At 43.0% G+C, this 27,700-nt stretch overlaps 2 long non-coding RNA genes across 3 annotated transcripts in view; one reads left to right on the forward strand and one right to left on the reverse strand.

Moving 5' to 3' along the window:
- The window catches only part of LOC130682141 (uncharacterized), a 243,152-nt gene that overhangs the window by 95,299 nt on the left and 120,153 nt on the right, over nt 1-27,700 (reverse strand). The gene's annotated exons all lie outside the window — the stretch shown is intronic.
- Nucleotides 390-27,660, forward strand: LOC130682142 (uncharacterized). Its single transcript, XR_008995424.1, has 3 exons — nt 390-952; nt 27,159-27,258; nt 27,537-27,660. It is a non-coding gene; the product is annotated as an uncharacterized LOC130682142 (long non-coding RNA).

Genomic DNA, 27,700 nt, shown 5'->3' on the forward strand with positions numbered 1-27,700 from the left:
CCTCTCCAGCCCACTGAACGCAGTCAGCACCCAGTGACACCAGCGCCGTGGCCCGGTACCACCCACGGCTGTCTGTGCTGGCCTCCAGCTGGTGCCCCTAACTTGTGGCAGGGGGCATTTTACGTTTGTCTGTTTCCTAGAAGCTGAGGTGTCACCCAGGAGATGGTGGCAGTGGAATTTCAGAGGCGCCTAGGCAGGAGTGGGCTGGGAATTTCAGCTGGTTGGAAGTCTGATTCCTGCCTGGAAGCAACAGGATGGCCTGCTGGCCACCCATACGCCCTCCTTGCTAAAAACGCCTGAAGATCTTGGCCAGGGTAATGCGGCCGAAAGACGTGAGAAACCGAGATGAAAATAGCCTCACTCATTTGTCAGAGTAACAATGAACACATAAGAATCTTAGAGTCCTTCTCAATATTTGGATGTTATACTTTCTCCAAGAAAGCCCGGTGTCACTGAGATGACGCACAGCCTGCTTAACGTTTCTGGACGTTCTGAAGCGGAGCGCCTTTCTTTAGGATTCTGAAGGCTTACGTGATGTCGAGCTGGGAATCATAAACACATGCCAGATAAGATCCTTTCCAACGGTTTGTGGACTGGCTCTGCATGGATGGAAGCACTGCAAGGGAATGCCTCACAAAAGAGAATGCTTTAAGGTAGGAAGGAGAAATGCATTAATGAAAAACACTTGGGTCTTAGTTCCAATTTTAGCCATGGATGCCAGGTTAAAACTATTGACCTGGACGTAGAGAGCTACAGATTCCTTATGTTGATTGAACTGGGCAGTGTGAAGGGATTTCTGGTTTTCAACATGTCTGATATCCTGACCAATTAACATGCACGCCGCTTGACAGACAACGGCTCCACGTCTGGAAAATCTGGCAGAATCTAAAACCGATCAGTGGGGACCTGTCTGCTTCAATCACTGCTGGTTGTGAGTTTGTGTCCAAATGAGGTATGTGTTTCAAGCTATTTGATTTTCACAATGCTTTCGGTTTTCTTTCTTTGGAAACCTTATTTTTCACCCTGAATTTAAAACACATCAAATTCAAATCAAAGCAAATAAAGTTCATGCTAAAAGCCCTTAATTACACACACACACACACACACACACACACATACATTATGGCTTTCCCTCCTACCAAAACACACACACACACACACACACACACTACAAGGGATGCATAAAAAATTATTATAGTTCTTAAGAAAAGGGACAGGATGTATAAGTGGTTTTACTGTATACACCAAAAAATAAAATTCATCAAATTTGGATGTAAAAAGCCCACATGATTAGTAATATACACACACATACATGTATTAGTAATGTGTGTTTATATATATACTTTTTTTCTACCCTGTGGTAATCATGCTTTCTTGAAACCATCCAAATGCATAAAATCGAAGCCAATCATAAAAACCAGGCAGCTTATTTATTCAGCAAAGATTTACTGATCATCCACTCTTGGGGATTCGGGGGACCTACTAGATTCACATCAGCTTTGTCTTACCTGACTTTGGAAACAGTCAAGAACTAGATAGAAAAGGCAGGCAATTGGAAACAAAAATACAGTTCGTGTCTGATAAAAGCTGGATTGAAAGATACAGGTTAGGAATGTAGAAAAGTGGATTTCCTCCTAGTGAACCTCCCAAATTAGACCCTGTCCCCCAGCGTCCGTAGCCGGGACATAGCAGCAGAGCGCCTGCTCTCCTTGGGTGAGGCTGCCGCCAACGGTGGACGGGGATGAGGAGGGGAGAACGCTAAACAGACTGGCTTCTTCATTCCAAATGCACCACGTCACTAGTATATATTTGCACATGACTCACATGTGCTTTTTGCACACACTGCTCCTCTGCTGCACAGACTGGTGGGTGGCTCCTTGGGTGTAGATGCGGCTGCTCCCAGCTGGGCAGACAGCATTTGAAGGATGGAGACAGTCGGTCTGGTTTCGGTCTCACCGGGAGCCGTCCTCAATGTGCTCACTCCAGGGGGGTGACAGCTGTCAGGAATGTAATTTGGGCACTAAGGATCCGCCACGTGGGCTGTGTGTGCGCTGTGACACTGATGTGTCTGTGCAGCAACAGTTTTCACACCCTTGTCTTTACTATGCTCCTCAGTCGGCGATGCACTTAATATACTGAGGAACACAACATCTCCTAATCATGTGCAAAATCTTGATAAAGTGCTGCGCCTCTCAGGGTGCAGCATTTGACACACCCCCTTGTAAATCTGCAAATGAACAGGCATGCCAGATAGTCGCTACCCCTTCCCTGCCAATGCACTCAGCACCTTCCCCATCCCTCTGAGCCCTGTGTTCCAGGAACCAAATGCTGTCTTCCAGGGAGGCGACCCGAGGAATCATTTGCCCCCAGAGCTGCTGACACTGCCTCTTGCCCTGGAAACATGCAGGCCTATCAGTTACGGGGCATTCCTCCATGCCCACAGCTTTCCCTGATGCTCGGGAGTTTCCAGTAAGGCTCGTACATCTAATGCTCTGACTTCACTTCCACAGTGGAGCAAGTGAGCTATTCTTGAGCATAAAATTTAAGGGAGAGAGAAAAACAGGAAGTCATCAGGATGAATACTGTATTAATGTGCTTTAAAAACATCTACATTAATGCAAAACAACCACACAATGAATAAAATATCAACATTTTAAGTAAGAACAGGATCGGACCTTGGACTTGAGTGGCTCACCCAACTCTTGGCCCAGAGCCCTAATAATATATTCAGTTCACACGTATTTTATTATTGCAACGTTTGCAAAAACGAGATACCTACTCTGCGATCGGTTACAATCTCTCCATGTCTTTACTCCCAATGTCTTTCTCCAATTACCTTTCATATCAGACAGGGTTGGATGATCCAAGCACATTTTGAGCATCATTTTAACAGACAGACTGGTTGGAGTAAGGTTGGGGTAACCCTAGGTTTCAGATTAGTGGGATGTTTCTTTACGATCCCAGCACTTTTTCTGTACTTAAGTTATAATTCCACTGCTTTCCTATTACTGCTGCAACAAATCAGCACAAATGTAGTGACTTGACATAATGCAAACTCACTGCCTGACAGTTCTGGAGGTCGGTCGTCCTAAAAGGGCTGCAGCCACGTTCCTTCCGGAGGCTCGAGGGGAGACTCCATGCCGTGCCTTTCCCAGCTTCTGCAGGACTCGCCCTCGGCTCACAGCTCCATGTCATTCCAGCCCCTGCTTCCGTCCTCACATCCCCTCCTCTGGTTCTGACCCTCCTGCCCGCCTCCTGTGATGACCCTGGGACCCCGTGCATCATCCAGGCTCATCCCCCATCTCAAGGTCCATCACTGAATCACCCTGTGATGCCTCTTTTGCCATGTAGGTAACATATTCACGAAGCTGGGCACTAGGGCGGGGACATCTCTGGGGGCCACGCAACATCCTAGTGTGCGAATGGCCCCCAGAAATGCCCTTGCCACCTACTGTGCTGATCCCCTGGGTGACCTGCCACCAAGGTGCCAGACCAGCAGGCTTCTCCCTGTAGGAAGACGTGGCATGGGGTCCCCCACCCCGTACGGGGATGTCTGAAGTGCAGGAGCAGTGAGGTTGGAAATGATAGAAGCTGGTCTGTGGAAATGTCTTCCAGTCTTACAGAACATATGTGAAAGAAATCTGCTAGATGTTTTCCTAAATTTCACACAATCCCAGAAATCTATATCATATCCCACCGAGTTCTCACACCTAGGGGCCAGTGTATGAGCTTAAACGATATTGAAATCCAGAGTCAACTTAGTCCACATGTTTCTGAAGACTCTTCATAGCCTCTAGACAAGAAACTAAGAAACCTGCCGTCTGCACTTCCGTCAGGAGTCCGCAGTGAAGAACAACCTTAACTGTCACAGAATTGGCTGCAGCCATTTTTTTTTCTTTCTGCCAATGTCAGCTCAGTATTGACAGTTTTCTAAAGCTCAAACTTCCCATGCTTATGTTCCCCCACGTGGAGCTGAGATGCAATTTAAAGTCCTGGCATGACACCATGACAAGCCTGGCTATAAAACACCACATTTAAGAAAAGAAAGAGGAAGGTGATTGCCAGTTCCTGCCTCTGTTACATCTGAAAATCCTGAATATGAAAATGAAAAGAACCTATTTTCCTAGAACCAATTCCTGTTCTCCTGTGTGACATCTTAGAAGGTTTCAGCTGCCTGGCAGCTGTGACACTCTTTGATGTCCAGGGCCCGTGTGATCCCAGGTCAAGCCACCTCTGCCTGGACCCTATACATCTGCTGACTCGCACACAAGCACACATGGAAGGCATTCTTTCTCAGGCTGGTTTTTGCCTAAGATAATTTATCCCTCAGGGAATATTTTCTCACCTATGGAGTGACTCAGCAAAGGGACAATTAAGCTCTAGCGAAGCCACTTGGTAACCCCAAGGCCAGACGCCTGGATCCCAGCCCCTACTTGAAGCTTCCATAACTTCCTGGGGATGTCATTTGCAAATTTCAATCCACGCCCACTTCTCAAGGTTCCTCAATAAACAGTGAGAGTTTGGTATTGGGGCATCCCCCATTGTGCCACTTTCTCTCCTACAAAGCAGCCAGGCAGTGGAACAGCTAAATTTCACCTTTACTACTGATAAAAGATCATCAGAAGATAATGTATTGGATGTTAGCAACAATGGGATAAACCCACATCCCAGAAGACTGCATTCTCCCACTCAGGAAAGAGTAATGGTAAAATGACCCAGGCCCCCCCACGTCCTGTGGGGGTGATATCACAGAGGACTGGACCCGAACACACGTTCTCACGAAGCAGTCAGCCTCCCAGAAGGGAAGGAGCAGCTATGTGCTCCGATCCCGAGTCCTCAAGCCACAGAAGGTGCATGACCCCTCCTCCAGAGGAGGGAGTGAAGGACAGAGAGGCCGGGACTTTGCAGTAATATATGCTCTTGCTTGCAGAAATGCAGAGAGAATAGTATGGAAATTCCATTCTCCCATCAACACCTCCTTTGTGCCTGGAATTATTCTAGGTAGTCACACATGGGTTATATTTTTTACTGTTTACACACTTAAGTTATTTAAAATCCATCTCTAAATGTCAAGATAGGATGGAAAATTTCCAAAATCAAGAGGCACAGTTAAAAATACGCCTGCTCTCCCGTTGTTATAAAATGGTGTCCAAAACAAACTAAAGAACCCATAAATTCACATCATAGGGTCAACTGGGAACATACAAAAAAGAAGACAAACCAAACTGGCTGGATGGCCACAAAGATGACGTTTGAAATAAATATTATGGTCTGTTCTTAAGAACCTGAGACAGGAAAAAGAAAGAAATAAGTAGGAGCCCAATATTAGAACAACAACAACAAAAATCACCAAAAACAGAGCCCTTTCTTATAAATACATTATGTCCTTTGGAAATCCTGAAGGGATGCATTTTTCATTTAGAAAATATTGGCCTGTTTTTAGACAATGTCAGGAACCGCAAAGTAATATCATAATGGTAAATTCCTCTCATGACTCATCTTTAAAATGATTTGAAATTCAGATGGGAAATCATACGTTCAGGACTCCTTTCTAGTTCAATAACTGGGGGTGAAAAATCACCAGCAGCACCTCAAAAGGAAAAGATTTAACACACGGGAAACCCACACAGGGCACTTGTTCCCACACTTACTGATAGAGGAATTACCCACTTTTCCTCAAAGTAATCCAAGAATCTCAGTACCATTCAGTGGGAGCAGGGTATTTTTTCATAGAAACTGTCTAGATGTGCTCTCTCTGCTCAGCAAGCTGCCTGTGCCCTCACGTGTCAACCACACCACCGCTCCGGGCCCCAACTTTACACTCTGCTTATTATCGTACATCGTCTGCCATTGGGGCAGCACAGCTGTGGACCATTTGGAACTAACGCCTTCCGTTCCTTTCTGCTCCTCGAGCACCCTCTATTTCTTTGGGTAAAAGGATTGGCTTGTTTCAACAAATGTCAAAAGCTGCCCCGGCAGGGTATCTCAACTATAAAGGAGTCTAGCTACTTACCAAAGGTTGATAGCACTTGAAACAAGATTTTTCCCAACTTTTTCCTATAACCAGTTCAGTATTATTTAAAAACTTAAAAAAAAATTCTTAGATTTCACAGTATTTTTTGAGCAAAGGACCTAGTTACTCTATGAGAAGTCTCCAAAGCAGTCCCATCTGGAGATGGGCACCACAGTAGGGTGCTACATAACAAAAATGGAATTGGCTCATTGTTTTGGTGACAGGGCAGCAAAGGAACTCGTATTTTAGGGTACCAAGCTGAGATCCTTGGTACAAACCTGGAAAATATTTGGTTCATTTGTCATATACGGTAAATTAAAAGGTGGACTGTGTAATTTTTGCAGGATGTGAATGGAAAAAGCTGGAAGGTCTTTGTGTTCACTGTCTCCAACTACTTTTACTAAGACATTACAAAAAGGGAGATTAACTTAGGCAATAATTGGCTAATTTGCAAGCAGAGATGTAAGGAAACAGGGAGGTCAGAAATTGGGGTCATTAAGAAAAAAAGAACTGTTTCTGCCCCCCATCACCAGGAGGTATAAATGTTGTTCGAAGCCTTCCTCAGAGGCCAAATTAAGTCATTTTGGGCAAATAATGAGATCAAGCCCTGGGCAATGATCTGATTCATGATGTCGCTTGATATATTAGATGATCTCATGGGAGTAAGAAATAAGATGAGAAAGTCTAAGGTTAAACTAAGAAGCCAAATACGTGGCGCCGAGTTGAGAACTTTATCCAGAGAAGAATGTTGGGGATGACAGACACATGAACCTACTAGGCAGTAAATAAACTGGAAACCTACTAAGTGTTCTGAGGAATTTATACTTTTACTGACCTACAAGCCTGCCCTGGAAAGGCATCATACTACAGGAGCCTTCCATGGACGTCGGAAGGAAGAGCTGGTAGACGCGCAGTAACGGAAGCGCTGTGCAATGCCCAGCACCCACTTTCTACTTGGCCAAGGAGAATGAACGTGGAACTGCCTGCCAGAGAGAGACAGCCGAGCCAGTGCCAGAAGCATCCCTGCTTAGACAGATTTCATGACCGCTCTGTATCTGTTCTTCTAGAAAATGTCAGTCACTGATGGCGTGGCTGGCCTTATTGTCGCCTGTGATAAAGGGCCAGTGGATGTGAGTGGAGTCCCCCGGGAAGGTGTCTGCTGGACCTGTCCCTGCTCACTAGCAGCAATGAATTCCTTGGTAGCGTGCGGCACCAGGGTCTAACAAGCATCGGCTCAGCACAGGACGTCTGCCCATCTTTGGCAACCGGAGGAGGCAGTCTGCCTGCAACTGATAATCAGGTGCAAGCCAGCTGACAGCTGCTACGACAACGGCACTCAGCAGTGTGCCACATGCACGTGCCCCCAGCCTTCTGAGAGCCCGGCCTGATGGGTGGTGGAGTGTCAGAACCCCTCATGCTACAGTCGGTAAATAAGCAGGGTGGCAGCCTCGCCTAGGGGCTCCCCCCAGGCACTGTGCAAATCAAACACACCAGCCGGCCTCAGGTGCAATGCTCTGACTCCAGCAGCCACCTTCCTGTAAGCGTCTGATGCAAGGCAGGGCCGAGAGGGAGAGGAAATGCCTCCTGGGACAGCAGACGTCCGACTGCGAGGCTGCCCCCATGTGAGGAGTCGAATTCACGGACAGACACCGACGCTGGGCGGTGGGAACCAGGGGCTGAGGGCGGAGGGAATGGGAATGAGGGCTTAATGGGGACAGGGTTTCTCTCCGGGATGATGACACAGTTCTGGGGATGGACGGTGGCGACGGTCGCACAACAATGGGATGTACTTAACGCGACTGAATGCACGCTTGAGAATCGTAAAAATGGCAGATTTTATGTTGTGTATATACTACCTCAATTAAAAAAAAATATATATATATATATTATATGTATGTATATAAACAAATGCACTACCCAGCCTTGAAGAGACATGGAGGAACCAGAAACACACATTAGTAAGTACAAGAAGCTAATCTGAAAAGCGTACAATGTGGCTCCAACTCTATGACATTCTGGCAAAACCACAGGGACTGTCCAACGACCAGTGTTGCCAGAGGTTGGGAGGTAGGGGGCGGAATGGGAGGAACGCGGAGGACTTTCAGGGCAGGGGACAGACTGTGCATGAGACTGCAGTGACAGAGGCGTGTCATCATACGTTTGTCCAAATGCACAGAACGGGCCACGCCAAGGGTGACCCCAGTGTGACCGGGGCACGCTGGGGGATGACATCAGTGCAGTTGTAAGGAACGTCCCGTGTGGTGGGGGTGTGGAGAGCGGGGGGCTGTGCACGTGTGTGGGCAGGGGTATATGGGCCCTGTCTGTACCTTCCTCTTGATTTTGCTGTGAACCTACACCTGTTCTAAAAAAAAAGTCTCGATGAAGAAAAATAACAAGGAAAAAACAAAGTCCTCCTTGATCTGCAGCACCGACTTCCATTATCATCTTCATGTTACGTGAATGTATGCAAACATAAACCAATTATGAACTCCTTGATCTTTAGCGCTGCACAAGAGGAAGATGAAACTAAGCTGGCAGATTAAAAGCCAACAGCCCACAAAACAAGAAAATCCAAATCGTCGCTAATGTGATGTGCCAGAAGCCTGTGTTGGGGAAACGAAGCGCCTGTTTAGAACGTGCCCGTGGTAGGTTGTGGCAAGCGTGGCCTGCCCGGCTGCGGACTGACACGCTCACCCATAGCGCCCAGGCTCACCCCGAGGGCAGGCTCCTCTCTCCGGAAGGGCAGCTCGCCCCGACCACCTGGGCTGAGGGCATCCAGTATTCAGCAGGACAGACACAGGATCGGTGGCCTGGCCTCTCTTTCCTCTCTCGGTACTCAGATAAGCAGCCCCCACTCCTGGGTGTCAAGGCAGTGGACACACAAAGGGACAGAGACCTCCTGCTGACTCCCCGGTAATGGCAGCCACCTTGACGATGCAGGGACAACCTCACTAGTCTTCAGATGGCCACCAAAACAAAGGCAGAAAAATAATACAGAACAGGATGGTAGAAAATCAGCCAAATACCAAACATTCGTCTGTAGACACTCAGCTTGGATTCAGTACCAGTTAGATCAACCTGAACTATTTTCATATTTCTTCCTGGAATATGTTCAGGTGGATTCAGAGGCAAAGAAGTGGGACTGGTACTTGACACAGGACTTAAAGTCTGATCTGTTATTTAATCAGTGTGATAGTGAGAAAAAATGTTAATTTCTTCAGCATGTTTTCTTCTCTTAAAAAAGGATCAAGTTTGTGCCTATGATCCGTTCTATCTTTAAAATTGTATTTTTGATACAATAGTGTTTTGGCTAGCATACCTATATATAAAGTATAGTAGAATTTTAATTGCGATAAAATGGTTTTTCGAAAACAGCATTACCACTACTCGCTAGAGCACTGTCACTGCGTAAAATCAAACATCTTGAGATGAATATTGCATATATGGTGTACAAATGTTTTAAGTCTTCTCACAGGCAACCACGAATATCCTTTTTTGTACTCTCTTTAGCAGAGCTCAACACAAAGTTACAGCACCCCCGTTAGTGCAGTCATGAGCTCAATAAATTATCTGTACTTCCCCCATACATTTCCTGTGTGTGCTAAAGGTCCTATAAAAATGACATGAATTGATACATACCAGGGATCTACAAGTATTTTCAGTAGAGGGTGAGAAAGTGAGATATGCCTATCTTTTCAGGGCCACACGAGCAGTTATGCATCACTTGCCACTGCAGCAAAAAGCAGGTACAGACAATATGTAAATGAATGACCTTGATTGTGTTCCGATAAAACTTTATTTACAAAAATGGGCACTGTACTGAATCGGACAAAGGGTTGTCATTTGCTGATTCGTGGTATATGAAGGCCCCGATATGATAATGTGAATGCAGAAAATGAAGAATCATTTTCCTTACTCCTGTAATTATTTAGATGTTGAAACACTGGAACGTCAAAGTTAAAAGAATCAGACTCTAAAAGGAAATTGTATACACTTCCTTAAGTGTTTTAATGTACAGTGTCATATGTATGAAAAGTAACTCGATGCAGTGCAAATGTAGGTTTGTTTTTCTCATTTGGACCATGCTTATACTTTGTATGAAGAAAGCATGCCCACAGTGTAAGGTGATTTCCTTTCGACATCTTGAAATGTCCACTTGATGTCAAGGTGATGAGAGACTCAAAGAATAATTTGGTGTCAATGTCTAAGTTAACCTTCCAGAGAATTTTCCTTTCTGTAACAAACAATCTTAAAGGATGAAGAGATGATAGCTTTTTGGCAAGGCAAATTTACATTTTTTTAGAATTTTAATAGTAAAAAGTTCTTCCTTCTCTTCAGTAAGAGCATTATCTGTTTTAATGTAGGTTATTTTTCCTCAAAGGTGTTTCTCTACTTGGAAATCATGTAACATCTCCATCCCACTGAAAAAACTTGGGCTTTCCGTCCTTTTAGAACAGGCGTCAATGCGGAGACAGTCCTTGTACCAAAAGAAAAGCTTAAGTAAGCATCATGTCCTAGGACACTGCTTACTGTATTTTTGTAAAATTATTTTTAAAACTGACATTGATATATAGCAAATAAAATGTGTATGCCATGTCAAATTGAGACAAGATTCAAGGCTAAGTCAGCATGACAGCTGTGAATGTAATTAAATTTTATTTATGGGTTAAAAGTATTTTTTGGTCAATGTTTTTAGTGACTACAACTTCAATTGTATGGTCAATCTAAAATTGCTTAACCAAGGCACACTGAAAATAAGAGTATCTTAAAAATGAACTGATCCAGAATGAGATAATACATGCCAGTATTCCTAGTTCAGAAAGAATGGCAGATAAAAACATTGCTAGCTATTAAATTAACCTTGAAGGCAAGTTAAATTTGGGTACAATAATCATACTCCTACTCAAGAAATTCAAGGGAAATCCCTGTGCTGAATACTGTGCATTATTTTAAATCTCCCTGAGAATATGTAATATGCGCTTATTCTCTTAGGAGTTCATACAGTTTTAAGCAGCCTGGAATAAGATAAGGAAAGAATTAAACATTCACATTTTAGGGTCACTGAGAAATGTAAACCCATCTATTCACTTTACTAACATAATCTTGTTCAAAGCTTCAGGTTTGGATTTAAATAATCTATTTTTATGATGAGTCAACAATCCAAATAAACTATTTTATGCCTGGTAGAGGCTGAGAAGATAAGGAATGACGGGCAGAGCATCACCGAACTCTGGTGAGAAGTAGAAAAAAAAATAGATGAAGTTACTAAACTAGGTCCTGTTCGGTGATATCCTAGGATCTCAGTGTGAAAACAATTTTCAGATCCTGCAGGTGCCAAGACAAATGAGATTCACACAGAGACACCAATGAGTGTCAGAAAAATGTGAGGCAAAATTAAAAAAGAAAAGTCACCAGAAGAAATAGATGGAGAATGTAGGATTTCTGCATAGTCAGTTAGTAAACGACAAAGAAGTTTTTACCCTCTTGCCAAATCATACAATGATGGGTTTTAAAAAATTCACATGTAACTAGTGAGGATGTGTTTGAAGTCTGTGAAAGACCAAGCTTTTTGGAACTTGAATAACTATGTTGTGGGGTAAAGTAACTACAGATTATGCGCGTCTCAGAAACTGCTTTGGGTTTGCGAGCGGTCATCCCCTAACTGTGCACCGCTCAGTTTCATTCCTCCCCCACTTCTGACCCCATCTCATGTTTCTGCGTGTACATCCTACAGTCTACTTTGGACTATGGTAATTCCTATATTCAAGATACCTTTGGTCTGTCTCTATACATCTCTCCTGGAGTTTATACATTCTTCATTGCATCTCATACCGATTTCATCGAAGAGACTGTACACAAATTAAGATTCCAAATAAAGCAAAATGAGATCACTAATTTCAAAATAAATCAATGTCACAGAATGAGAAATGGATTCAGGGTTGGGAGATTGGGGTTAAACACATCAAACTCTACCAGCAGCCAGGCACTACAGTAACTCTGACGTGCTTGGACTCTTTCTCTCCGTCTCTCTCGTGTGTATATTTATCTGTTCCAACTCCCTGGATGAAGCTTTATTTTGTAAAATACGAGCTGTGAAAGTACTGAGCCAACTGAGAAAGCCATACATAGCAACAGTCAAGGGAACGGGACGCCAAGGCTCCAGAATGGGAGGCAGAAGACCAGGTTCCAGGACTTCGCTGGCATTGACCCTGCTGTGCAACCACTGACTGATGGCTCTCAGGAAGGTGACTGTGTGACACAGTTACGCCAATATTGTAGATTTCGAGGCAGGCATGACTGTCTTCAAATCCCTATGAACTGTGTGCCGTTGAACATACTTGTTATCTTTTCTCTCAGTGCCCAAATCTGTAAAGAGTAATGGATAAATGGAGCCTCAGAGGGTTTTGGTGGGAATTAAACTATGCAAAACTTGCAAAGCATGGGCCCCAGTGATTGGCATGGAGTAGCTTCTCAGTGAGCCAATGTTCACCTGAGGTCCAGGTGAAGATGTACGCACCACTCTGTGCGTGCAGGGGAGACCACAGCACACCTCGCATGTGGCAGTTGCTCACTTCTTTCCCCTGAGACTGTCCATCTCCCCGTCCTCTGAAGTCATAAACTGTACTCTTCCCTCAAGACCGGAGTCAAACTCCCCCTCCCAGGCAGAGCCTCAGTGTGGTTCCCCAACCTCAGGCAGCTCCCCTCTGAATTCCCACAGCAGCCACTGGCGGTCCTTCCTCCGCGATGGACCCTGCTGTGTTACCAGTGCATCCCTGCTCCTGGTTTTCTGAATTCTGATCGAACGCCCTGCTTGTTATCTCTTTAAGCTTTTATTCTATTTACCTCTATATCTTGCTCCTCAGAGTGTCTCTGTTGGTGCAGGGCTGAATGAGTGATGTTTTTATCTCTTTTGTTATGAATTTTCTATGTGTGCTCTTAAATGCATCATCTTTAGGTTGCAACAGGCGTACAAAACAGAAATCAGTAAAAAATACATATTCTACTTGTTTTCTCATGTTTTATTTTCAAAATGCCTTTGCATGTGCTGTGTCCTTTCATCCGTCTACCATCCCGGCAGTGAAAGATACGTCATCTGGACTTAATTCTGTCTTTTAAGGCGGGAAATTCATCAAGAGGTGCTGATCTGGTTTGATCAACATTTCACAGAAAGGCTGCCTCTTGTATCAGTCTTCATTTTGATTCAGTTCTTGATCCAAAAAATCACATTAAAGTTGATATTTCTCATAATAAAAAAATTGAAATACAGTTTAATAAGTCTTAAACCAAGACTCTACGATTATATATACCTTCATATTTCAAGAGAAAAATAGAAACATTTAATTTGCACATCCAGGCACCTGTTAACAATGATGTATTTACTTGGAAGATCTTGCTTTGCTCTCTATGTACAGACCAAACATTATATATTCACTGGACTCGAAAACTGGGGGCAAGGTGATTGTAGTCATACACCGGCAGATGAAGCCAATTTCTGTGTGTGTGTGTGTGTGTATGTGTGTGTGTGTGTATTTTCCATTAAGGACATTTCAACCCTTGACAGAGGAGACAGTGTTCTTGCTACAATGTATCACTGAATTTGGCTGCAGCAAATCCCCTGCCGGGGAACTCTTGGGAAGATTCTTTGTCTTGCTGAATCTTGTATCTAGTTGCTCCTTCAGTACAGGCAGAAAAAAAAGATGCTGACGTTAAAAAAGAATAAATCTAACAGCTGCAGAAATAATAAGGCTCACAATACCAGTCCCATAGCTGTGCTCACAGTAACCGCAAGAAGATGTGTGGGGAAAGACCTAGCTCAAGGCACGCTTCGAGGTGGAGAAAAGAGTTAACATCATTGGAGTTACCCCCCTGGGCTGACCGTGCTGGATACAGGCTCACGGCGACTCACAGCAATGCCATTTCAATGTTCTTAAAAGTAACATAAGCTTGGGGTGGGGGGAGGGCATTAATTTAGCTAATGCAATAAAATTCCTTATTTTGCATTTTACTATCTCTTGACATCAGAGTGCAGTGAGATCAGTCTCAAAACGTCCCCAAATTAGTGTGTTGACACGTATGACGCCACCGAGTTACAACAGGGGGTGCAGTGAGACTACAGAGCATTAAGGTGGAACAGCCCTTACGAAAAAAATCATCAATGGCTCACTTGAAAAGAGGGGGGAAATGGTTCTCTTCCCTGTAAGTGATTAGAACACTGCATCTGGCCACCTTGTGCACTGGTGGATGAGCATATTTTTACTTCAACTTGAGAAGAAACGTAAAACACTTCAACAAAGACGTTACATTAGGCCTCACTTCTCCCAGTGAGGCCAGTACTTCTTGCATCTGCAAACACAAGGGCCTGGGTACAACACGTTCAAACACCCTGATAAAGATGGAAGGGACAACTTGGTATGTTTTAGAGGACAGCATCACATCTAAAATGGTTTAAAACAGAACAGTAGTTTCCACTTGCAGTGTAGGCACCATTTACTCAAAAGAATGCCCATACTGAGAATACAGTTTGCTTAATGCAGCTTCATGAAATGCACTAGGCCTATACCATTAGCACAGCTACAGATGGATGTAGTAGTTAGTTTTTTATGTGCTAGCTTGGGAATTTTTCTAGGATTTATAATAGAATTTATATGAGGAAATGTGTTTTGAGTTGCAAACAACCTCTTACAAATGGACATTTGGGACTTTCTTAATGTATTAAGTACACTTACATGACAATAAGCAATGTTGCTTATTAATATGTGGGAAGCATTTTATAGTCCACTGAAATTTTACTATAACTTGTGATAATATAACTTGCATAGCCATGTGTGTGAACAATGGGAGTATGATTATCTTGGATGAAATCCTTATGCAGTGGGGAAAGTTTGCCTGATGTGTTTAGACTCTTAAGGAGTTATTAGAGAAAACAAGAAAAATGGCTTAATAGATGTTCCCACATAAATGTCTGGAATATTGTAGCACCAGAAAGTGACAAAGACAGGCACTGATTTTGAAGGAGCCACAAAAGACCTATTGAAGCAAAAGTCATAATCAAATTGCACCTTGGAACCCCAGGCCCTTCTCAGCTTGAAACAGACATAACTTCATTGCAGGTGGGATCAGCCAGGGTGGTGTGACATGCTCTTCCGTGGTACGTGAGATGGATGGCACCTGATTGGGAGGCGACTGGGAGGTCCACCTGCCCGTTTGGAGAACATGAGCTGCTCAGATGCCCAGACACTTAGAAGCCCAATCCAACAAAGAAAAGATGGATCCATGGATAGGACAGGAGCCAAGCAGATGCACAGGAACACAAGTTATCCGGAAGGAGGGCAGACAAGCAGCACGGTTAAGACTGAGGCTTTAGGATGGGTCCGCTGCGAGGGTGCACCCAGGCTCTGCCAATGAACAGCTATGCACCTCATACCAGCTTTTAAATGTCCAATGCTGACTTTCCTTTCACGTAAAGTGGGGATAATCCTTAAACCTGATAAACTTGTGCTGGAGGCCAAGGGGATAAGGTGTGCCAAGGGTCTGCTGCACGCCAGGGCCTCCTACTTCTGCACCAAGTAGTATTCCTTGACGGACAGGCACCCAGTCTCATGGACGGACAGACCAGTGCAAACCAGGGAGGCTATCACACAGGCAAGGGGCATCAGGGAGCCCTAAAAGCAGACAGCACAGCCTCAAAGCAGTAGGCTTGGAATTCCCACCAGCTGCACTGCCACTATGAAGGTTGCCTCCAAGATCACTCTGAGGAGACATATTCAGAGACCAAGGTGTGCGAGCTATGCAGGTGCGCCTCTCAGGGGGGCCCACTGCTCCCTCCTCGTACCCAGATGCCCTGTCACGGATACAGACATCTGGAAGATGCTTACTCCTAGGTGTTTATACTACAGGCAAGGTCTGGCAGACTTCCATGTCTGGGGAGTTTAGGGTTCAAGGCAGGATAGTGAGGTCACAGATCACGGATGTGGCCACCAGAGCCAGGAAAGGCAGGGAGCATGTCTCAAGAGAGGAACCAAACAGAATCTGGTTGTTATATCATTTGCTCAAAACCAGAGTTACACCAGCCAATGGGACTTTGATATTACAAACCACGACGGTCCTAGAGGGGATTAAACTTAACACACAGGAGAGGGGCGGAAGATGGCGGCGTGAGTAGAGCAGCGGAAATCTCCTCCAAAAACCACATATATCTATGAAAATATAACAAAGACAACCCTTCCTAGAATAAAGACCAGAGGACACAGGAAAATATCCAGACCACATCCGCACCTGAGAGGACCCAGCGCCTCACGAAGGGGGAGAGGAAGGCCACAAATCAACAAGAAAGGAAGTTCTTCCAGCCGTCACTCGTCCCAGCTCTGCAAACTATTCCTATCACCATGAAAAGGCAAAGCTACAGGCAGACAAAGATCACAGAGACAACACCAGAGAAGGAGACAGACCTAACCAGTCTTCCTGACAAAGAATTCAAAATGAGAATCAAAAACATGCTGACAGAGATGCAGAGAAATACGCAAGAGAAATGGGATGAAGTCCGGAAGGAGATCACAGATGCCAGAAAGGAGATCGCAGAAATGAAACAAACTCTGGAAGGGTTTATAAGCAGAATGGATAGAATGCAAGAGGCCATTGATGGAATTGAAATCAGAGAACAGGAACGCATAGAAGCTGACATAGAGAGAGACAAAAGGATCTCCAGGAATGAAACAATATTGAGAACTGTGTGACCAATCCAAAAGGAACAATATCCGTATTATAGGGGTACTAGAAGAAGAAGAGAGAGGAAAAGAGATGGAAAGTATCTTAGAAGAAATAATTGCTGAAAACTTCCCCACACTGGGGGAGGAAGTAATCGAACAGACCACGGAAATACACAGAACCCCCAACAGAAAGGATCCAAGAAGGGCAACACCAAGACACATAATAATTAAAATGGCAAAGATCAAGGACAAGGAAAGAGTGTTAAAGGCAGCTAGAGAGAAAAAGGTCACCTATAAAGGAAAACCCATCAGGCTAACATCAGACTTCTCGACAGAAACCCTACAGGCCAGAAGAGAATGGCATGATATATTTAATACAATGAAACAGAATGGCCTTGAACCAAGGACACTGTATCCAGCACGACTATCATTCAAATATGACGGTGGGATTAAACAATTCCCAGACAAACAAAAGCTGAGGGAATTTGCTTCCCACAAACCACCTCTACAGGACATCCTACAGGGACTGCTCTAGATGGGAGCACTCCTAGAAAGAGCACAGCACAAAACACCCAACATATGAAGAATCGAGGAGGAGGAACAAGAAGGGAGAGAAGAAAAGAATCTCCAGACAGAGTATATAACAGCTCAATAAGCGAGCTAAGTTAGGCAGTAAGATACTATAGAGGCTAACCTTGAACCTTTGGTAACCACGAATTTAAAGCCTGCAATGGTAATAAGTACATATCTTTCAGTAGTCACCCTAAATGTTAATGGGCTGAATGCACCAATCAAAAGACACAGAGTAATAGAACGGATAAAAAAGCAAGACCCATCCATATGCTGCTTACAAGAAACTCACCTCAAAACCAAGGACATGCACAGACTAAAAGTCAAGGTATGGAAAAACATATTTCAAGCAAACAACAGCGAGAAGAAAGCAGGGGTTGCAGTACTAATATCAGACAAAATAGACTTCAAAACAAAGAAAGTAACAAGAGATAAAGAAGGACACTACATAATGATAAAGGGCTCAGTCCAACAAGAGGATATAACCATTCTAAATATATATGCACCCAACACAGGAGCACCAGCATATGTGAAACAAGTACTAACAGAACTAAAGGGGGAAATAGACTGCAAGGCATTCATTCTAGGAGACTTCAACACACCACTCACCCCAAAGGATGGCTCCACCGGGCAGAAAATAAGTAAGGACACGGAAGCACTGAACAACACAGTAGAACAGATGGACCTAATAGACATCTATAGAACTCTACATCCAAAAGCAACAGGATATACATTCTTCTCAAGTGCACATGGAACATTCTCCAGAATAGACCACATACTAGGCCACAAAAAGAGCCTCAGAAAATTCCAAAAGATTTGAAATCCTACCAACCAACTTTTCAGACCACAAAGGCATAAAACTAGAAATAAAGTGTACAAAGAAAGCAAAGAGGCTCACAAACACATGGAGGCTTAACAACACGCTCCTAAATAATCAATGGATCAATGACCAAATCAAAATGGAGATCCAGCAATATATGGAAACAAACAACAACAACAACACTAAGCCTCAACTGCTGTGGGACACAGCAAAAGCAGTCTTAAGAGGAAAGTATATAACAATCCAAGCATATTTTAAAAATTAAGAGCAATCCCAAATGAATGGTCTAATGTCACAATTATCGAAATTGGAAAAACAAGAACAGATGAGGCCTAAGGTCAGCAGAAGGAGGGACATAATAAAGATCAGAGAAGAAATAAACAAAATTGAGAAGAATAAAACAATAGCAAAAATCAATGAAACCAAGAGCTGGTTCTTCGAGAAAATAAACAAAATAGATAAGCCTCTAGCCAGACTTAGTCAACACAAATCAACAGTATCAGAAACGAGAAAGGAAAAATCACGACGGACCCCACAGAAATACAAAGAATTATTATAGAATACTATGAAAACCTATATGCTAACAAGCTGAGAAACCTAGGAGAAATGGACAACTTCCTAGAAAAATACAACCTTCCAAGATTGACCCAGAAAGAAACAGAAAATCTAAACAGACCAATTACCAGCAACGAAATTGAAGCGGTAATAAAAAAACTACCAAAAAACAAAACCCCTGGGCCAGATGCATTTACTTTGGAATTTTATCAGACATACAGGGAAGACATAATACCCATTCTCCTTAAAGTTTTCCAAAAAATAGAGGAGGAGGGGATACTCCCAAACTCATTCTATGAAGCTAACATCACCCTAATACCAAAACCAGGCAAAGACCCCACCAAAAAGAAAACTACAGACCAATATCCCTGATGAACGAAGATGCAAAAATACTCAACAAAATATTAGCAAACCGAATTCAAAAATACATCAAAAGGATCATACACCATGACCAAGTGGGATTCATCCCAGGGATGCAAGGATGGTACAACATTCAAAAGTCCATCAACATCATCCACCACATCAACAAAAAGAAAGACAAAAACCACATGATCATCTCCATAGATGCTGAAAAAGCATTTGACAAAATTCAACATCCATTCATGATAAAAACTCTCAGCAAAATGGGAATAGAAGGCAAGTACCTCAACATAATAAAGGCCATCTATGATAAACCCACAGCCAACATTATATTGAACAGCGAGAAGCTGAAAGCATTTCCTCTGAGATCAGGAACTAGACAGGGATGCCCACTCTCTCCACTGTTATTTAACATAGTACTGGAGGTCCTAGCCACGGCAATCAGACAAAACAAAGAAATACAAGGAATCCAGATTGGTAAAGAAGAAGTCAAACTGTCACAATTTGCAGATGACATGATACTGTACATAAAAAACCCTAAAGACTCCACCCCAAAACTACTAGAACTGATATCGGAATACAGCAAAGTTGCAGGATACAATATCAACACACAGAAATCTGTGGCTTTCCTATACACTAACAATGAACCAACAGAAAGAGAAATCAGGAAAACAACTCCATTCACAATTGCATCCAAAAAAATAAAATACCTAGGAATAAACCTAACCAAGGAAGTGAAAGACTTATACTCTGAAAACTACAAGTCACTCTTAAGAGAAATTAAAGGGGACACTAACAGATGGAAACTCATCCCATGCTCGTGGCTAGGAAGAATTAATATCGTCAAAATGGCCATCCTGCCCAAAGTAATATACAGATTTGATGCAATCCCTATGAAACTACCAGCAACATTCTTCAATGAACTGGAACAAATAATTCAAAAATTCATATGGAAACAGCAAAGACCCCGAATAGCCAAAGCAATCCTGAGAAAGAAGAATAAAGTAGGGGGGATCTCACTCCCCAACTTCAAGCTCTACTATAAAGCCATAGTAATCAAGACAGTTTGGTACTGGCACAAGAGCAGAGCCACAGACCAATGGAACAGACTAGAGAATCCAGACATTAACCCAGACATATATGGTCAATTGATATTTGATAAAGGAGCCATGGACATACAATGGCGAAATGACAGTCTCTTCAACAGGTGGTGCTGGCAAAACTGGACAGCTACATGTAGGAGAATGAAACTGGACCATTGTCTAATCCCATATACAAAAGTAAACTCAAAATGGATCAAAGACCTGAATGTAAGTCATGAAACCATTAAACTCTTGGAAGAAAACATAGGCAAAAACCTCTTAGACATAAACATGAGTGACCTCTTCTTGAACATATATCCCCGGGCAAGGAAAACAATAGCAAAAATGAGTAAGTGGGACTATATTAAGCTGAAAAGCTTCTGTACAGCAAAAGACACCATCAATAGAACAAAAAGGAACCCGAAAGTATGGGAGAATATATTTGAAAATGACACATCCGATAAAGGGTTGACATCCAGAATATATAAAGAGCTCACACGCCTCAACAAACAAAACACAAATAACCCAATTAAAAACTGGGCAGAGGAACTGAGCAGACAGTTCTCCAAAAAAGAAATACAGATGGCCAACAGAGACATGAAAAGATGCTCCACATCGCTAATTATCAGAGAAATGCAAATTAAAACTACAATGAGGTATCACCTCACACCAGTAAGGATGGCTGCCATCCAAAAGACAGACAACAACAAATGTTGGCGAGGCTGTGGAGAAAGGGGAACCCGCCTACACTGCTGGTGGGAATGTAAGTTAGTTCAACCACTGTGGAAAGCAGTATGGAGGTACATCAAAATGCTCAAAACAGACTTACCATTTGACCCAGGAATTGCACTCCTAGGAATTTACCCTAAGAATGCAGCAATCAAGTATGAGAAAGATCAGTGCACCCCTATGTTTATCGCAGCACTATTTACAATAGCCAAGAATTGGAAGCAACCTAAATGTCCATCAATAGATGAATGGATAAAGAAGATGTGGTACATATACACAATGGAATACTACTCAGCCATAAGAAAAGGGCAAATCCGACCATTTGCAGCAACATGGATGGAGCTGGAGGGTATTATGCTCAGTGAAACAAGCCAAGCGGAGAAAGAGAAATACCAAATGATTTCACTTATCTGTGGAATATAAGAACAAAGGAAAAACTGAAGGAACAAAACAGCAGCAGAATCACAGAACTCAAGAATGGACGAACAGGTACCAAAGGGAAAGGGACTGGGGAGGATGGGTGGGTAGGGAGGGATAAGGGGGGGGGAGAAGTAAGGGGGTATTAAGATTAGCATGCATGGGGGGGTAGGAGAAAAGGGAGGGCTGTACAACACAGAGAAGGCAAGTAGTGATTCTACAACATTTTGCTATGCTGATGGACAGTGACTGTAAAGGGGTTTATGGGGGAGACCTAGTATAGGGGAGAGCCTAGTAAACATAATATTCGTCATGTAAGTGTAGATTAGTGATACCAAAAACAAAACAAACAAAGAAACAAAAACAAAAAAAAACAAAAAAAAAAGGGCAGTTCCTGTGTGGTAACCTCCAATGAGTTCTACACAAGGGTATAAAGGGCATATAAAAGTGTAGGCAAAGGGTCTGTTTGTGTTTATACAGAGGATCAAAGCCTAATTGGGCTACCCCGAAAATGAACTAAGATACGATATGAAAAAGAACTTGCAACATCAGCACTCTCTGGAAGACTCATGCCAGAAGATGATCATCAAAAAACCCCAACAAAGATCCACGCACTGCTACAAGTGTAGATGCACTCATCCCACCAGCTCCTGGACTTGCCATGGGAATGAAGAAGGAGATATCTAAGCTGGCCTGTGCATACAGTAAAACAACAAATTTGACTGGATCTATACTGTTGGAACTCAACCAAGAATTAGGAGAAGTGCAAATTGTAGCGCTCCAAAATCTTACAACTACAGACTATTTACTGTTAAAAGAACATAAGGGATGTGAACATTCCCCAGGAATGGGTTGTTTTAATTTGTCTGATTTCTCTCAGACTGTTCAAGTTCAGTTGGACAATATCCACCATGTCATAGATAAGTTTTCACAAATGCCTAAGGTGCCTAACTGGTTTTCTTGGTTTCACTGGAGATGGCTGGTAATTACAGGTATGCTTTGGTTATGTAACTATACTCCTATTATGTTAATGTGTGTGCACAATTTAAGTAGTAGTTTAAAACCTATACATGCTGAAGTTACTCTACAAGAAGATATGTCAAAGAAATAATCAATCTTTGCATGTTTTCTTCCGTCTGCTACTTCTATAGCTTTTCTTCTTCCTTCCTAATTACAACCCTTAAATAGAATTCGTGCCTCATATCAAATTTACCGAGTATCATAACTCCTCCAAGTGGTAAAGATACCTCAAGACAAATGCTGGGCATAGAAGCCACAGGGCATAAATATGCAAAGAAATAAAAAGCTAACCATTTAAACAATAAGGCTTCTCTCTCACTTACCAACTTCACATTTCCCTGTATGGCCCCGGAAGATGACTGGTTAGCCAGAGACGGGTAAGATTCCTCAAGGGAGGAACAACCTAAGACAGGCACAGTCGCAGGGGGGCCATCAGGTGAGAAATTGGGGATCAACAGAGGTGAGGCTTTGAACCTCACCCCCCTGTTCTGAGAGAAATCTTCTGCATACGTGGATGTTTTATTGCCCTGGTCTAGCTTGGATTAACACATAGTCTACAGGCACACACCTGATCATCTACATTTGCCCCCTTACAACACTAAACTATGTTTTCTACCTTTATCTTGTATCTATCTACCACTTCAGCATTTTATTAAAAATAATAATAATAAAGAGAGAAATGTGGTATCCACACATAAATCAAGTATGAAAATCAAATGAGTATTCATATTTGAACTGACTGTTTAGAGTTCATAATGCATGAGCAAAACCGAAGGTTTCTGTGATGGCTGCCCTTGTACTGTTCACCATGTAAGAACTTATTCATTATGTAAGAATTTGTTCTCCATGAAAGAACTTGTTTGTTATGCCTCAGAAGATTGGAGAGTGACAAAAATTAGGCTTGGGGTGGATTAATGATTGTGCATTGAGCATTGACTCCCCTATACAGAATTTTATTGTTGTTAACAACCATTTGATCAATAAATATTGAGATACCCTCACAAAAAAAAAAAAAAAGTACACACTTCCAATGGTAAAATAATAAGTAACCGGGATGTAATGAATATAGTCAAGATATTGTAACAGCTTGGTATGGTGATAGCTGGTACCTAGAATTGTCATGTTTATAAATGTTGAATCACTGTGTTGTACACCTGAAACTAATGTAATGTAGTACCGTGTGTCAACTACCCTTCAATAACAAATAATTATCTACAAAAAAAAAAACAAAAACAAAAAAACTTAACACACAGGGTTAACTGAAAAGGAAAGATGCAGACACCAAGACACTAGCTCTACCAACAAATCAGATGCCCAAGGGGAGAGGGCATGTCACCAGTCACCGGAAATAACCCTATGAGTTCCTGCCTACGTACCAGATGTTTACACCCTTCAATGCCATTAACGTGTTTGGCTCAATCTTACTTCCCCAAATCAAGACAAGATGTAAAAATTATTTCTGTTCTTTTTCAATGGCTGTTTTAGCATCTGAAATGACAAGGTGAAGGTAAATTTCTGTTTGTCCAACACAGGGAAGCTTCAAAACCTTTGGTGTTCCAATTACTGATTCAATGGCTAACGCAGACGTGTTGAGTTTTAATGACCTGACCCCTCCCCTGTCCGCCCTCTTTTTACATTTCCTGTATTCATACACTTTCTCAACTTCTCAGTGTACCTGGCTTGATGACTAATCCATGAATATGAAGTGTGGAGTGCCTGTTTGGCCATTTAAGATGGTGGCACCTGCACAGGGGCTTCATTGGATTCATGATTTAATCCTTAGCCAGCAGTTGGCTTTACGCCCAAAACTTTCTTTCACACTCACAAGAAATGTACAATTTAGGGTGATAACAAGAACCTGGTGTGGACTCAGTTCTTTTCAGATAACCTGCTGCATTGTTACTCCATCTGAGAAGTAGTGGGACTTACGTCACCTCATAAAGGACAGGATAAAGCAGACCAGAATTCCAGAGACTTCATTCTTTTCACCTCATCCATAAAGTTGGAAGAGCATTTCCTCAGATAAATCAAACCACTGCCGGAATTAGGCATGACAAGATTTCAGCCGTGTACTGTTTCGTGTAATGAATTCCCCAATGGTGCAGCGTTCATGTGAGTTTTAATTGCCAAACCACACAGAGTCACCCAACCACACTGATCTATGTTGTCCATTGGAAATCATCTATCTTTTCATTTAAAATAAGTATCCTTTCACACACGCACAGCAAGACTCAGTCTAGACTTTTATTTTTAAAGCATGACACATCAAGATGAATAGTGACTTCAGTAAGGAGCCCCACATGGGCAGTGATCTGTTGTTCTTTTGTTAGTGGATCAGGTTAATGCTCTTTCTCTATATGGGATGCGGGGAAAATACTCATCAAGTTCAGGGTAATTCCCAAAAACCAGCAGCAGGAAAGAAACGCAAAGCCAACTGTCCCACAGATGTTTATCTGCGCACCTACACGTGTGGGTGCAGAATTCCATGCTGCTGTGTGTGAAGCGTCTCAGTGAGTTTACTAGCTATCATATCATCAATCATGGCTCAACGCAGGAAAATGCTTCTGCTTTTTAATTAGTCATGTTCTGAGCACCTATTTTAGCCATAAAATTGGCTAATGGGTAAAACTGCTGTACTTAGTAGTGGTTTAGCAATCAAAGAGAAGCCATGAAAAGCCCAGGAGGGTGAATTTACCTCAGTTGTACTGCAGGCCTAAATAAGTAAATCCTGTATTCAGTCTTCTGCTCACAAGGATACCTGACAGCACCCCGAAGCACCCAAACACCCTCTCTACAAGAACCGGGTCCCTGCCTGGATCAGTACTTGGGATCGACAGGCCTTACTGCAGCTGTGCTGGGTCTGGCTCTCACAGAAAACAAATGCCAGATCACTCTGGTCCCTTCACTGACATGGGTGATCCTTGTAAGAGTTTCTCTGTTTTGAGCAAAACTAGGTGTCCATGGTTTGCCCAGATGCACAACTTGGGTCGATCGGTGGTAAGTCATCCACGGGCTGCTGAAACCAGATGACTGTGTCCACCTGCTGGTCTGTGTGGCTCCAAGCCTGCATATTCCCAATCAATTAGTTATGAATTCAATCAATAGCTATTAATTTATGTATTTGTTCATTCGCTGAACATGTTCCCTGCACCAAGCAGTATGCAAAGTACAGGTGATGTATCAGGGAACGGGGCATGTGCACTCAGAAGGCTTGCAGTCTACAGGGAGGGGAAGGCAGATGGATGTGGACACCCGGCGCTGCCACCATGGAAGGGTCAGGCTCGCCTATGAGGTGCCCATCTCCAAGGCACTCACGGGAGCCACCGAGGGCTCTCCAACTGCAGATGCTAAAGACTGGCCTGACCCGCATCCTAGAAGCCACTGATGGTCTCTGCTTGCATGGGGGTTGGGAGAGAGACCCCTCTGGGGTCCCAGCACAGTCAGGCCATAATGATACCCCGGGGAACGGGGAAGGGGATGGAGGTGAGGGAAAACTGACCCTGAGAGATGCTGTGGGACAAGGGAGGATAATGGGAGGGTGTATGCTGGGGTGGGGGTCGCTGACGGGAAGAAAGAATCAAGCAGGAACAGGGCTTCCTGTCTGGTGTTTGCATGGCTAGATGATGACCTTTGATAACCTTGGAGGGAAAAAACGGTCTGAATGGGGACCATTGATGTGAACATGATGTTTCAGGGTCAGCTTTCTCTGGACAAAACCAACTCAAACAGTATTCTCCACATTTACAAAAACGATATTGGAATCAAATGACTATGACATTTGAACAAGTCTCTAAATAGTTAGATAGTTTTCTATAAATGAAATAAACTTATAAACCTAGGAAATCTCAGGTTTGCAATTATTCCAATATTTTCTGTGAATTTGATAAAATACTTCTTATGCCTTTCATCTTCAATCCATGGCTCAGTCGCGTATTTTACACTGGAGTCACCGAGCTGATTGGTCTGACGTTCTGTTGGGCACCGTCCTCTTCTCTCTGCTCTCCCCAGATGCGTGGACTGGAGGCTCTGTTCTCTCTGATGAGAACCTCCTACCCATCCAGGTGTGGCCCTGCACCCCTCCCTGCCTGCACCTGCTTGTTCCCATCACTTCCCCACTTTCCCAGGTAGTTGTTTCTCTCCAGCTTTCCACACAAAGTCCTGCTCTCTCTCTTCCAAATGAACTCGTTTTTTTTTTTCCCTTGTGTAGTACTTTTTCAGTTTGTAGCATAGCTCTTGATAAATTTGGAAGGTAGTTGATTTTCACCTTTCTTTTTTGGCATTTATCATTAGAATACTGAATGAAAGGAAGGCAGAGAGAGGCATAAACTCATTCTGGAAGAAAATATAAAAGAAATTACAAATTCCCGAATAGGTTTGTATTAGCTCTTTAGAAAAACTTGAGAACATTACGTCCATTGTTAAAAAGACTTTATGGGAAAGATAATGAAAGCACTGAATTGAGACAAAACCAAAAGATTGCTGAGCCACGGGAACAGAGTGAGGAAAAGGCATCATTATTCACAGAACCAATGAATAAAGGAACCATAAAAAGTTAGGTATGCAGACCTGTAAGTTGAACACCTGCTTTAAAGGACAGCCGTCAGAGAATTCCAGCATGTGAGGTGAGAGGCACTATGACTGAAGTCAAATTGGGAAGAAAGATGACAGTAATTAAGAAGGATTATAATGATTCAACAAAAACATGAAGGACTGCTCCAAAAAAAGCAGGGTTTTGAAACACATGGATTTATGGTTATGCACATATTGTAGTAAAAGGAGTTTCCAAATGTTTCCAGAGAGGATCACGAGAAAGGATTGTACTGCATATCAGTAGCCCAACAAAAGATGGAAATTCAAAACCAAAGCAAGCTTCCTTTGTCCTGCAGGTGTCCTGTCTTCACAGCAATGTGACCTCGAAATATCCTGAGAACCTTTATAAGTCGGGAACCTTCTGTGACAGACACCCTGAGATGCCAAAGAACTCAGGTATGCAGTCTGCCTAAACCCAGGGAATAATGAAGCCACTTAGGAGATTATGCAAATATTTAAAATGCAATTAGAGAACCTAAGGTTGCAAAGCAGAGAGAGAGAGGGCAGGGTGGCTACAGTCTGGTACAAAGTGACTGAGCCCCTGTGGGAAAGAAGCAAATGACATCCATAAAAATGATGTAAAAATAACACACACTAACAAAGATGAGCCCATGGCAAGGGTGGGGGCTCTACTAAAGGTTGATAGAAAGTGCCCATTTGTTTATGAATGGCAGGAAGGTGCACATGTTGGATTCCCCCACTCACGTGACATGGACGTGCTCAGAGCAGACCCTCTACATGCTCCTGTGTTCATCACGTTTGTCTCCGACAAAGCCTCATGAAAGAAGAGCAGCAATATTGTAATGTACTTTCTCATTAATAATTTGAATGCCTAATA

The sequence above is a fragment of the Manis pentadactyla genome, chromosome Y (genome assembly GCF_030020395.1).
Source record: "Manis pentadactyla isolate mManPen7 chromosome Y, mManPen7.hap1, whole genome shotgun sequence".
NCBI lineage: Eukaryota > Metazoa > Chordata > Mammalia > Pholidota > Manidae > Manis > Manis pentadactyla.